This window comes from Gymnoscopelus microlampas, assembly GCF_963454915.1.
Source record: "Gymnoscopelus microlampas genome assembly, chromosome: 12".
Lineage (NCBI taxonomy): Eukaryota > Metazoa > Chordata > Actinopteri > Myctophiformes > Myctophidae > Gymnoscopelus > Gymnoscopelus microlampas.
In genome coordinates this window covers 4,178,057-4,192,285 of record NC_139949.1, presented here as the reverse complement: position 1 = coordinate 4,192,285, position 14,229 = coordinate 4,178,057, and the positions used below count along the sequence as shown (strand labels likewise).

Genomic DNA, 14,229 nt, shown 5'->3' with positions numbered 1-14,229 from the left:
TCCTCCAAGTAGGCCTACAATGAAATGAAAGGAAGTTCTCCGCCAGGCAGGGTTGCCTACCCAAGACCCACACATTTTGGAAGTCAGTCATAGCCAAATGGAATGGAATATGAAAAATCTGATTGATACATGTACATCTTGATGACATGACTCCATAGATAATGTGTACCAATTTGCATGAGTTTCAGATTAAATGTGTAGGCGTAGTAGCAAAAGTTTTATTGGTCAGGTTCTAGAACGAGCCAATTAAACCTTGTTGATTTGTCAGCAAAGGTCCAAGGTCCTTGAAACAAATTGACCCTTTGCTAAGCTCCGCCCCACACCACTACAGCGTGTTCGTCTGGCTCTCTCTAAACATGTTTCCAGTTCATCTGAAAAGTAAAAACATACAATTAAAGCTGCAAGCAGCGATGACCGGGCCCTCGCACCTCTGTCCACGTTGGGGGCGGAGTTCAGGCAAAAAAGAGGAACTATCAAATATCGACCAATCAGGACAGGGGTAGAGTTAAGTAACGCCAATGGACAAGGACTTAAAACGAGTTCAATGAAGTTTCTATGACAAGCAGATGAAAGGTTAGGGCAAAAAAGAATAGAAAGTACAACATATTGACCAATCAAAAAAGGGGAGGAGCTATGTAGAACCAATGCATGACAATGATTCTGAACCAAGTCCAATTAGGTCACCCACCCAAGTCTGTGTGGCAATCAGTTAAAACAGTTACATGACAAACTTGACCTTGTAGATCGGCTAGTTTTACTTCCTGTTTCTGTGATGCTGTTTTCCGAAAACTCGCACTTTTGATAACTTTTCAACATTATGGTCTTTTATGTACGTTGATCCAGTTTTAGGTGGATCTGACAATCCAGGAGATTGTTAAAGTACAACCTTGGCATAAGATAAAATGCACTTAAATGCACGATAAATTATGTTTTGTTTAGGTCATGGCTCCAAGAAACTTTTTTGTAAGTCTGGACATATTACATGTGTGTACATGTACTGTAGGTCAAACCGTATTGTGGGGCTTCAACTTTGAACTTTTGTAGGTGCGCCATTGAGCTAAATGGCCACGCCACTTTTTCAGACAGATAACATACACAATTTTCCGCCACTTGAGTGTTTTTGAGTTGGTTTAAGCTTAAAAACGCATTTGTGCAAAGAATAATTCCTTGCATTTCAAGATTTTGTCCAAACCTCATGCAAATTCTTGCACATCATATCTGTCAGATCTTTCATATTCCATTCCAAGTGAATACGATTGGCTTCCAAAGTTTGCAGGAGTGTACAATAGGCCACAAATCATGAACAGCGTCCCACTAGGCCAAGGAAGAACTGCCATTGGCGGCCATCGGCAGCGCTGTAACTGGCCAATTCACATTTTGGCCTATAACTCTTAGGCCAAAATGTTGTACAATAGAAATGTTTCTTTTCCATGGATTCCTTGGCTCATTACACAACTCCCCATTGGCCTCAAGGTGGCGCTATAATAAGTTGCAACACAGCCGTGGGTAGGCAACCTGGCCTAGCAGGGACCTCCGAGGAGCGCAGTTTTATAGTTTCCATGGTGGTCCTCTTACCTGTGCGATGTGAGAGTGAGTTTTATGAACATTGAATGAATGGAAATAGTATTTGTACATTTGTACAATGTTTACATTAGTAAAATGATTAAACGTTGTTATTCAACATGGAGTAATGCAACTTTATAGTGATTTATGAAATAAGGAAATAACTTCTAGCTCCAAAGCAGGCTCCCTGTGTGTGTGTGTGTGTGTGTGTGTGTGTGTGTGTGTGTGTGTGTGTGTGTGTGTGTGTGTGTGTGTGTGTGTGTGTGTGTGTGTGTGCCACTGTAGATAACCAGGTACACAGGTCTACCAACACACTGTTGGGACAGGGAACTGGAATACCATTACGCTATGCCTTGTGAGCTTGTAGATCGGCTATTTTTAGGGATATTACGGTGTCAATATGTTCAATAAACTGACCCCCCCACACACACACACACACACACGCGCGCGCGAGGATCAAAGCTAGAGTTGAGTTTTTCTCTGAGGATGGATAGTGTCCATAAGTCAATGATTGACCTGCAGATCGTTTGACATCTGGAGCATTAAAAAAAATACACATGAATTAATACATGTGAGTTTGAAATTATCTGAAAAGAACACACACACATTCAGTGAAACAATAAAGCACTTTAACAAGATGCACCTTTTATCGCAATGGAAATGGAAGACTTTATTGTTTATCATCGAAATGCTGTAACCCTGTGGTTTTATTGCATTTCAAATAAATAACATAAAATAAAACAAAATATACCAATGGAGAGAATAAATGCTGGACACGAACACCTTTAGACAGTGACAATGTGCATGAACAAAGAACATCTATATTTAAGTGATCGTTTGTTTTACCTGAAAATCCCAAGGCACACTTTAAACTCACACAACATCAGACCAAAAACAAACCCTCTACTTTTATTTGGATATCAACAGCTGATTACATTAAATATCTTCACAGCCGCTCTGTTCAGAGCCAGTACAGTATAACCTTGCCAGCTCTTATCACGTAATACATGTTGGAGCTCTCAGATGGTCCTCGACCTTACGCAATGTCCAGCTCGTTGGGAAACTTTCGGCGTGGGTACAATGACGTGTCCAGTGCCAGTTAGGAGTTTAGGAGCATGATGGCATTATGTATATAAAGGCCACGGTGGTATTCTGCAGTGTGGCATTCACCCTGCGGAGGAGCCCACAACAAGATGCCATCTCTTCCTTTGTTTCTCATCCTGCTGACGGGTAAGAACAACGGCTCAAACAATGATATATTAATATATTATTATTATTATTAGTATTAGTATTATTATTAGTATCATCATTATCATGTAATTAATTAATTAATACATTAATTAATTAATTTATGTATTAATTAATTTATTTAACCAACCAGTTTGTGGTTTTACTATTTCATTGTATGCTGTACTCTCACCATGTCGTCTGCTTTATCTCTCCCATTGTCTATGTCCTAATCGTCCTACACTGTGACGTGTGTTCAAACATGTTTACGTCCAGTTGCAGAGAGAGGGTCAGCATGGGACAACGACTGGGACCAGCCTCTGTATGTTGTGTGTCCCAGTGGCTCTGCTGTCTCCCAGATTGCAAGGTAGCCTACTGTAGCCTACAATACACACACTACTGTGTTGGTTCTCAAAGTGGGGTCCGGGGACCACCAGGGGTCCTTGAGGGGGTGCCAGGGGGTCCCCAGCTAAATGTGTTAATATATAGCATCACAATAATTTTAAACACTTTAACCTTATATTCTTTGGCTATTCAAAAATAGCAGATATACAAGCTCATAGCGCGGCACCGAGTGCCGCGCTATGAGCTTATAGAGCTGCTATTTTAGAAAAATCATGAAAATCTGTGCAAACCTTTGAATATATATATTTTGAGATGGGGGTCCGCGGCCAAATATATATCATTTTGGGGGTCCTTGACATGAAAAAGTTTGAGAACCACTGCACTACTGTACATACACACACTACTGTAAATGCACCATTTACATATCTGTCTATCTGTCTGTCATTTTTTTCTGTTCTTTTTTTCTTCTTTTTCAAAAAACCCTTCTCGATTGGTCATTACAGGGCCAGAGCTCAGCTCTGGACGTGTTTTGTTATTGGCAGTATTCTGTCACTTCTTCTTCTTCTTCTTCTTCTTCTTCTGCCACTTTTCGCAGTTCTGGCTGAACCGTGCTGTCGCTTTTTACGAAACTCGGCCATATGGTAGATGGTCATGAAAAACGATCAAAAAATAATTCTCACAATCTTTCGTCCAAAGGTTGCGCTATAGCACTCAATTGAAAATGCCAACTTTGAACAGGTACAACTCATGCCCTGTTTGACCTACAGCCATGAAACTTGGATACACATATGCGTCTCCTCATGCTGAACAACTTTCACACTCTGACTTTTGACCTCTGACCTTTAGATCTCCCACCATTTTGAATTATATGAAAAACAGTCATTGGCTCCTAACTTCTGCATTTTTTCACTTATGGAAATTCCGCCGCCTAGAAGTTGTCGGCAGAGGTCCAAAGTTCAAGTGTTAAACGTTTCGTGCAGATTGCTACAAAATCATAGGATTCCATAGATTTTAACTATTGCAGTTTTATGAAAATTATTCATCTGCGCCTAAAACATACATGCAGACTCACATTTCTTTGAAACTTTGCAGAAATGTACAGGGTCATTCCAAATATCACTGAAACCAATCTTACTCCAATTGGCCAAAGCGGGGCACTATAGCAATTTTTTGAAAATGCAGACTTTAAACAGGCATAAGTCATGCCTCGTTTGGCCGAAAGTCGTGAAACTTGCTTACACATGTGCCTTGACTCATGAGGAACACACGTATCGATTTGACCATTAAGCTCCGCCCTTAGATTTTCCGCAATTTTGAGCAGTTTGAAAAATACTTGTTTTTGCCAGTTCTGGCTTAACCGTGCATACGCTTTTTACGAAACTCGGACATATGGTAGATGCTCATGAAAAACTACCAAGAAATAATTCTCACACTCATTCGTCAAAAGGTGGCGCTATAGCACTCAATCGAAAGTGCCAACTTTGAACAGGTACAACTCATGCCCTGTTTGACCTACAACCATGAAACTTCGATACACACATGCGTCTCTTCATGCCCGACAACTTTTGTGGTCTGACTTTTGACCTCTGACCTTTAGATCGCCCACCATTTTGAATTATATGAAAAACAGCCATTGGCTCCTAACTTCTGCATTTTTTCACTTATGGAAAATCCGCTCCCATCATTATGTCGGCAGAGGTCCAAAGTTCAAGTGTTAAACGTTTTGTGCAGATTGCGCCAAAATCCCAGGATTCCATAGATTTTAACTATTGCAGTTTTATGAAAATGATTCATCTGCCCCTAACACATACATGCAAGACTCACATTGCTTTGAAACGTGGCAGTAATGTAGAGAGTCATTCCAAATATCACTGAAACCAATCTCACTCCAATTGGCCAAAGGGGGGCGCTATAGCAATTTTTTGAAAATGGAAACTTTAAACAGGCAAAAGTCATGCCTCGTTTGGCCGAAAGTCGTGAAACTTGCTTACACTTGTGCCTTGACTCATGAGGAACACATCTATTGCTTTGACCAGTAAGCTCCGCCCTTAGATTGTCCGCAATTTTGAGCAGTTTGAAAAAAACTTAAACCCAGGATTTTTCAGCTATTCGCGTGAAACTGTATCATCTGTGTGATGTCCTTTTTCACAGTTTCTTGTCTGTTGGTCCAATGGCGTCTCCCTTAAATGAGTGCCTCACAATCTCAAGGTCGTCAGTTCAAGCCTCACTTGCAGACTTCATTTAAGTTGAATTGCAAACAACATGACTGTATCAATGAATACATGTGCAAATGGTAAAGATAACCTGAAATGCATATTTGAGAGTACGTTTTTCAACGTATGACATACTTCATTCTGAAAATAGCCGATCTACAATCTCAAAACCTTTCAGATAGCAACGTTTTTCTGAGCTGCTTTAACTGTTTTCGGTTGCGAGGAGATATACAATTTCTCTATTGGTAAATGGTTTGTGAACGAGTGATCTTAGTGTTGGCTTGGTTCATGACAGAAGGCAAGAGTTTATGATCTTCAACAGACAACATCAGCCTGGACGAAACTATAGCACTATAGGTAGTGTTGCAGCCTATTAGTCCGAAGGTTGAGAGTTCGATTCCTGTTAATGGCAATAGGTTGAGATGTCCAATCAATCCATTCTGTTTTCATCTCTCTCTCTCATCAATCTATTCCGTTTCCATGTCTCTCTTCAATCTATTCCGTTTCCATGGCGCTCTCTCTCTCTCTCTCTCTCTCTCTCTCTCTCTCTCTCTCTCTCTCATCAATCTATTCCGTTTCCATGTCTCTCTCTCTCTCTCTCTCTCTCTCATCTATTCCGTTTCTATCTCTCTCTCTCTCCAGTTTCCATGTCTGTCTGTCTGTCTGTCTGTCTGTCTCTCTCTCTCTCTCTCTCTCTCTCTCTCTCTCTCTCTCTCTCTCTCTCTCTCCAGTTTCCATCTCTCTCTCTCTCTCTCTCTCTCTCTCTCTCTCTCTCTCTCTCTCTCTCTCTCTCTCTCTCTCTCTCTCTCTCTCTCTCTCCAGTATCCATGTCTCTCTCTCTCTCTCCAGTATCTCTCTCTCTTGCTTTTTAATTTCATTGACCGATCAGAATGGGTTACAGTTTAGGTTGACGTTAGGGTTTAGGTTAAAGGAGCACTTCACCCATCTTCATACGGGACGCTAATGCTCGTTATAAGATGACACCATTTCAGTTTACTCACTGTGTGTCTCATTGGTGGGCTGTGGACAGTTCAGAAACCTGCCTACCAGGGACATCATCGATGAGGAAACTACAGTCTTTCGCTTCCTGGAAAGTTAGCATACTGAAATAGAAGCCATTGTTCTTGCATTAATTGATTTTTTTTTGTTATATATTTGTTTTATTACCAAACCTGCCTGTAATGATGATGTCACTGGTAGGCAGGTTTTTTGAATTGTCCACAGCTCTCCTCTGAGACACAGACTGAGTAGACAGAAAGGATTCATCTTATAATGAGCATTAGTGAGGACTAGTTATATGAAGATACTATAGGCTGAAAACGAGTGAAGTGTTCCTTAAAGTTAAGGTTGAGGTTAAGGTTAAGGTTAAGGTTAAGGTTAAGGTTAAGGTTTAGGTTTAGGTTAAGGTTTAGATTAAGGCTATATTAGTTTAAGGTTAGAGTTTAGCCTTGTATTTGGGATTAAGACGCAAATAATGTATGATTGAACGTTTCATATTACTATCATCCATTCCATATATTTGTTGTACTCTTTTATTATTTGAATCATTTATTTATTTAATAATTAATCATCCATTCCATATATTTGTTGTAATCTTTTTCAAAGTGAACACCACAACCATCACGAGGATCGCAGGTGGAAGATCGGTTGTAAGAGTGCAGTGGAGTTCAGTGACTGCTACTGGTCTGGCTACGTCAACGACTACGATCAGGCCTTCGACTTCCAATGCCGTTCCAATTATGTGGTGGCAGGGATGTCCAGCCACCACCACAACCACCACGAAGACAGACGGTAAGGGGCGTCAATGGACCACTAAGAACAGAGCAGGAATAGGTCTCTCCATTGTCTTTTTGGTGCTTTCTACCCCTTTTCTCCCCAATAGGCTCTATGCACAGCAGCCATATTGGAAAGAAATTGGGCCTCTTCTTACTTCCTTCACAGGTCTTACCAATGATACTAACGAAGGCTCTGTTCCATTATGGTCAGGGTGCTGATATTGCATGTTGGCTCACTAGAAACACTCCATTTTGGTTCCCAAATGGCCCCCTATGGTGGGTGTGTAACTCTGAGAGCGTACAAATGGAACCAAATGGACCCTTACGGGTCCATTTGGTTCCATTTGTACGCTCTCAGAGTTATGGGGGTCCTTGAAAATAAGACAACCACTATGCCACACTAAACGGAACAGAGCCTTAATTAGTATCATTGGTAACACCTGTGAAGGAACTAAGGAAGGGGCCCAATTCATTCCCAATATGGCTGCTGTGCATATAGAGCCTATTGAGTCGTTAGGCCAATTGGTCCCTCCCCGTCCAACACTCAGGTGCCGCCCCCAGCTCGTAGGAATACGAGCAGTGACAAATATCACCCCCCCCCCCCTTGATCTTTTTTCCATCAAAAAACAAAGTCTTCACCGAAAATAGCTAATCTACAAGCACTATAGCTACAACTATAAAGACATGAATTAGTTGGTAATTAGTAAAATGTCCACACCGCAACTGTAACAGACAATGGTGAACACTACAGTTATAGTTATGGACGGTTATAGTGTACAAACTAATATGTCTACAACTCGGCCTAAAGCCTGAGACCCACCTAATTGCGACACTAGTTTGGGATGGCTCAGGGTCTTCAGAGTGAGTGACACCCACAGCACCAGTGGTAGCGCCTAGGGTGTTGAATTGAATTGAATGCATATAGACGGGTTTCCTGTTAGTAAACATGAGAGGAATATGACCGCGCAGAGGAGGGGGAAGCCTATGGGTGCGTTTGGAAATTACGCACCGGAGCACACTCGCCTATTAGTTTGTATTGGCCAGTGCGCTCACTGCCGCTCAGGGCTGTATTTTCGAACGCGCCTTTCACCGGGGCATGCGCAGATTGCGCATTCTGCTCTGTGATGACGTCGCGCGGAAATCCGTCTATAGGACCACAGTAGAAACAAGTCCCCCAGACTTTTTTGCAGGGGTGGACTGGGACCAAAATTCAGCCCTGGCATTTTGGTCCCAACCGGCCCACCACTCCCTGGCCCAGCAACCCTATGTAAAAGACGCCACTGCTGAAAAGCATCTCAGCCCAAACATTAACGTAACTAACAATTGGGCCGCGCGACCCGGAAATGACCGTAATAATCCTAAAACGGGAGCAAAAATATATTTAAAAAAAAATCGGGCATATGCCAGGTATGCCAAATGGCCAGTCCGCCCCTGCTTTTTTGTGTTATTCTTTAAGTCTAAAGGGCCCTATCTTGTGCGCCGCCTTACCTCTTAAAGTAACCCTAAAGGTTTTGGGCATGTTTACTATTTTGTTTACTATTTTGAAAAACGTTTTTAAAAAATAGTTAAAATAGCCGATCTACAATCTCACAACATGTCAATGTAGATTGGCTAGTTGAACTATTTAAAAATGTTTTTCAAGATAGTAAAATGTGGCTAAGTAATACGTTTAGGCATAAGGGGTAAAATAGGGCCCTTAAATGTCTTACTGTACCACGTGCTGATTACATTTCTGACTAATAAACTATTCAATCAATCTGTAGTGCTTGGTGTGAGAACGGCACTTTAGGCCACTGGTTCTCACTGTGGTGTCCGGGGACCCCCAGGGTCCCTGCGGGGGTTCCCAACAAAATGTGTTAATAAAGCATCACAATCATTTTAACCAGTTTGTCCATTTATACGCTGGCTGTTAAAAAATAGCAGATATACAAGCTGTACATCTATCTATTTTTCAAATATTTTGTGAAAATTAAAAAAAGGGAAATTTTGAATAATTTTGATTTAAAAAAAAAACATAAATCTTCTCTTCTGGGGGTCCCTGGCATGAAACCTTTTCAGATGGGGGTCCGCGGCAAAATACATATCAATTTGGACATAAACAAGTGTGAGAACCACTGCTTTAGGCTGATGGTTTTCCTCAAATGATTAGCCTTAATGTTCAAGTTCATAGTATATAATCTCAGTTGAATTGGCAGGCACACACCTACACCTGTATGTTAGGAAAACTGGTGAACTACTCTTATCGTACAGAATGTCTCAAATATCGTTCCTGTGGGGCAGAAGCCCATGCATGTCCAAATACTTTACTTTTCAGTTCAGTGCATTGTAGGTATTATTTAGATATTTAGATAAAAGCTCTTGTTAAAAGGATCCCTGGCTAATAAGCCAAATATGCCTTAATACATTATAATTGTCCTCTATAACTAAAATGTTCAATTAAAAACACCTTAAATATTGTATTTATTTTAGAAACAGTTCATCTTTCACTCAACAGGGGCAATGCCCGTCGCAAGTTGATAATGTCATTTGTCCATGTGTGGTTTGCATGAGAAAATAAAAAAACAACTTCATACTTCATATATGAGCATCAAATCAATATTTAAACATGTTTTTTCTTTGCACATGTATTCCATAAATTCCATAGGGATAGACCACACATGGACACATGACATCATCAACTTGTGACGGGCATTGCCCCTCTTGTGTGAAAGATGAACACTTTCTAAAATAAATAAAATATTTACCGTAAGATGTCTTAACACAGCGAGAAAAACAAGAAAAACCTAAAAAGTTGAAATATGGAGCTACAACATGTCTGCTCTACAGCAACAATATGGTGTGTGGAAAAAAAGGGAAAGAAACAAAAATACTAAAACAATAGGCTCTATGCACAGCAACCATATTATCACTTCCTTCCCAGGTGTTACCAATGATACTAATGAAGGCTCTGTTCCATTTAGTCTAGCACAGTGGTTTCCACGACCCCCATAACTCTGAGAGTGTACAAATGGAACCAAATGGACCCCAAATGGTTCCATTTGTACACTCTCAGAGTTACACACCTGTAAGGGGCCATTTGGAAGCCCATGACCCCAACTGTAGACCCACTGGTGTAACAGAGTGTTTCCAGTGGGCCAGCATGCACAATATCAGCACCCTGACTCTGTTTGACCAGAATGGAACAGAGCCTTCATTAGTATCATTGGTAACACCTGTGAATGTCTTCATAATATGGCTGCTGTGAATAGAGCCTATTCCCCCTATAATTTCAGTTGGGAGTACCTCTGCTGTGCCGCACCTGGACTGACCTTGACCATGTGCGTGAAAACCCCTGAGATCAACGACTGGGACGACTACTTCAACTGGCAGGTCCCTGGAGACAGGGACTACGTGACAGGTGCAGCCAGCAGGCACGACAATCACCACGAGTAAGTCCTGTACATCCACTCCTATAGGGCTCTCACCATCAGGACTTCTACATTTACCATTGAACATGGGAACATACAAATAGCCAGTGGTGGAGTACTCACATTTTTTACTTAAGTAAAAGTATCAATATTGCAGTGTAGAAATACTCTGTTACAAGTGAAAGTCTGGTAATCAAAATTTACTTGAGTAAAAGTACAAAAGTATTGGCAGCAAAATATACTTAACGTACCAAAAGTAAAAGTACACAAGTTCAAAATGTATATGCATGAGAGAGAGAGAGAGAGGGGGGGCAGACAAACAGACAGACAGTGACAGAGTGAGAGAGAGGCAGACATACAGACAGAAAGTGACAGAGTGAGAGAGAGGCAGACAGACAGACAGACAGACAGACAGACAGACAGACAGACAGACAGACAGACAGAGTGAGAGAGAGGCAGACAGACAGTGACAGAGTGAGAGAGAGACAGACAGACAGACACAGAGAGAGAGAGGCAAACAGACAGACAGACAGACAGTGACAGAGTGAGAGAGAGGCAGACAGACAGACAGACAGACAGACAGACAGACAGACAGACGGGCTACCAGGAGTATGTTTGTAACAAAGTAAGAATTCCAAATAATGATCACCTCAATGCATTGTTGGGGACAGGGATCAAACCAGCTACCTATGGATTCACAGGCTGCCTCTCTTCTTATTGAGCTAGAAATATGGCCTCCCTGATGGTGTCTGTTATCTATAGGTTTTTCAGTCCGTTATGAACCAAGCCTCTGTTTTGCTAACTACTCTAGATTACTGGTTGACAAATATTTAGCAATAAAGTTTTGTTTTGTGTTCTTGGAATGGAAAGTAGTGAAAATAGTTGATCTACAAGCTGACAATGTGTTGCTATCTGAAAAGTTGTGAGATTGTAGATTGGCTATTTTCACAAGAAAGTATGTTGTACATAAAAAAACAACTAGTCTCAAAAAAGCATTTCATGTTATTGTTTAAAAGTTGCACATGTCTGAATTAACAGGGTCATGTTTTGTACAATGCAATTTAAATGTAAACTGTAATCAGTGGGATTTGAACCAGGGACCTTCGGCACATGAGGCTCACACTCTACTGGTGGAGCTATTGAATCCACAGGATCAGACAGTGAGAAAGGAGAATCCAACAAAACAAAAGGGCGAATGAAGTACATCATGCATTGAAAATAACTACTTTCAAGTATGCATTTCTCGTTATCTTTAACAATTGCACATGTATTCATTGATACAGTCATGTTGTGTGCAATGCAATTATAATGAAGTCTACATGAGGTGAGATTCGAACCGGCAACCCTGTGGTTTCAAGGCAGATGATTAAGCGATCAAGCTATTGAACCAACACACCTGAACCTGTGAAAAAGGGCCTGACACATTTATTTGACACAGTTTCATAGAAATTGCTCAGAAATCCTTGGTTGAAATGTTTTTCAAACTGCTCAAAATTGCAGACAATCTAAGGGCAGAGCTTACTGGTCAAAGTGATACATGTGTTCCTCATGAGTCAAGGCACATGTGTAAGCAGGTTTAACCGCTGTCGGCCAAACGAGGCATGACTTTTGCCTGTTTAAAGTTTGCATTTTCAAAAAATTACTATAGCGCCCCCCTTTGACCAATTGGAGTAAGATTGGTTTCAGTGATACTTGGAATGACCCTCTACAATATTGCAAAGTGTCAAACAAATGTGAGTCTGCATGTATGTGTTAGGGGCAGATGAATAATTGTCATAAAACTGCAATTTTCATTGGCTTATAAAAGCTTAACGTTTTCACTTATGGAAAATCCGCTTGCTCACGTTTGTCGGCATTGGTCAAAAGTTCATGTGTAGACAGTTTCGTGCAGATTGCTCAAAGATCCCAGAAAGCTATGGACTTTTACTGCTTTTTACTGCTTTTCATAGAATTCGAAATGGTGGGAGATCTAAAGGTCAGAGGTCAAAAGTCAAACAGTGAAAGTTGTTAGGCATGAGGAGACGCATGTGTGCATCGAAGTTTCATGGCTGTGGGTCAAACAGGGCATGAGTTGTACCTGTTCAAAGTTGGCATATTTCAATTGAGTGCTACAGCGCCACCCTTTGGCCGATGGTTGTGAGTTTCGGGTTTTCGCCGTTTGGCATAGCCCTCTACCATATTGCCGAATTTCATAAAAAGTGACCACGCGGTTAGGCCAGAACTGCCAAAACCGGCGGAAGAATAATGAAAGTGTAGAGATGTAATAAGGCTTCGAAGCCTGATAGGCTCGAAACCTTAAATAAATAGCCTACTATGCCAAAATAGGCCACAGGTTAATAATTGTGACAAGCAGACTCACACCCAGCCCCCGCTGTTTTGGTGTTTGGCATATTATAGGTTGTGGACCAAACACAAAACCACACTTATGAGACAGATCGGCAACACGTCACCGCCAAAGCCTGACAACCCGGAAATATTCTGTTTTGTATTATTTGGACTGCAGTTTAAAAAAATAATTATATATGTACACATATACACTCGACAAATACACGCACACGCACACGCACACAATCTTAGTTTAAAATTAAGTACTACTGCACTGTTTCGATTGTTTAAAATTCTTAACACATCACTACTGCATCGTGTCGTGTAAGACTTTTTTCATTTGAAATCTAAGCCATTTGTCTATTTGTTTTTGACCATACGGACTGCAGTTGTAAGATAATGCTGAGGAATGATTTATTTATCTTCTTCTTAATTACAGGGATCGTCGCTGGAGTTTCCGATACTGCAGAGCAAAGTGAAACTTTGATGACTGTCAAGGAGCTTGGTAGTTTAGTGGTCCTCAAACGTCTCTCATGACTCTGATAGTGTGCAAATGGAACCAAGGGTCCATTACGGGTCCATTTGTTCACTCTCAAGAGTTAAAGACCTTTTAGGGTACATTTAGAACCCCCTGGGTCCCTGGACCCCAATTTGAGAACACTGTGCTAGTTGTTCCCTGCACTTACATCTGAATACACTATTTTAATTATGCCTGTATAGGTGCCAAAATCTGTTTCCACTAGTCTTTTAGTCAATGGTTGATTTATTGCTTCTTGTTTATTTCTAACTGTTTGATCAATAAAAAATGCAGTGCAAACGCAAACATGTATCTCATGGGTATTCTTGCAGTCCTAAAGAAAGACTCTCTCATGTGTAAAGCTCTAAGGAATTATTGCCAATTGTTTGATTAACATCAGCAGATTGCACAGTTCAAATGGATGTAAGAGTCTACTCATCAATGACCTGTAGTATTAACATCAACACGGGCCTCACGCAGGAAGCGATATAAGAACAGATTTGCTCTTGTTGTTGTCTAAGAGCTGGGATTATCTTGGATTCAGCAACGTTTTCTTATTGTTGCTTTTGTCTTAGGTAAGAACACAGTTTAAGAATGGTCGAGAGCACTCTTACTGGGATAAGAGAAAACACAGTCCACACATTTTGTTTGTCCAATGCTAGAAAACCTACGTTTAAAATTGGAGAAAAATAGAAACATTAGAATTACTGATATCCTATGACCCCGGTCGAGCCCATGAACCGGTGAGGCCAAACTTGGTTTATCTTGCAGTACCGGAGTTGGCCACTTGGAATCACTTGTGCTTCAAAAAGCCCTCTCTGGTCATGGGGGCTTGATCCCTCCCCTAACAACAGTGA

At 41.0% G+C, this 14,229-nt stretch overlaps 1 protein-coding gene across 1 annotated transcript in view; it reads right to left on the bottom strand.

Moving 5' to 3' along the window:
• Positions 1-14,229, bottom strand: part of LOC311056925 (parvalbumin beta-like) — a 523,075-nt gene that overhangs the window by 268,570 nt on the left and 240,276 nt on the right. The window lies entirely within an intron of this gene.